This window comes from Peromyscus eremicus, chromosome 3 (assembly GCF_949786415.1).
Source record: "Peromyscus eremicus chromosome 3, PerEre_H2_v1, whole genome shotgun sequence".
NCBI lineage: Eukaryota > Metazoa > Chordata > Mammalia > Rodentia > Cricetidae > Peromyscus > Peromyscus eremicus.
The window spans coordinates 145,620,081-145,620,756 of NC_081418.1; positions in this window are offsets into that span (position 1 = coordinate 145,620,081).

Here is a 676-nt window from a genome sequence, read left to right on the forward strand (position 1 = left end):
CCCAGTTTCATCATTAAGAGAACCTATACTTTATGAACACATTCCAATTCCACACACCTCTCTGTCGGTGGGATGTAGATCGGAAAACTGAAAATACTCTCGCGGATCTCAAATACACCATCTAATGAGTCATCCTCATTTAACACGTACAGGCACTTCCTGGCAGCCTGATGATCTTAGTCCAATCCCCAGAAACCACGTGACGCGAGGAGAAAACTGGCTCTGACATCCACATGTCACCACAGCACGTGCATGTATTCCATCTCCCACATACATAAACAAAGGCATTAAATGTAGAAAAAAAAGGGGTTGAAAGCTAAAAAGAGGTAGTCTTGAGTTTTCCAATATGACATAAACCATGAGATTGATACATTTACTTTATCAAATTTAAAACTCAGTGCTTAGAGGATGGCTTTGCCAGTAAAACACTTGTATTTCAAGTGTGAGGACCGGAGTTCAGTCTCCAGACCAAAGAATATAAGGGAAAAAGAAAAGCAGGCCTCTCCATGTCCACCTGGACTCGCAGCACCGGGGAGACAGAGAAGGGAAGGTCCTTGGAGATCCACGGCTAACCAGTCAAGCCTGACTCGTGCGCTCTAGGCCAGTGAGAGACCCTGTCTCAAAGGAGATGGACAAGGTTCCTAAACTTAAGAGCTTACGTGTGCTCTTGCTCTGG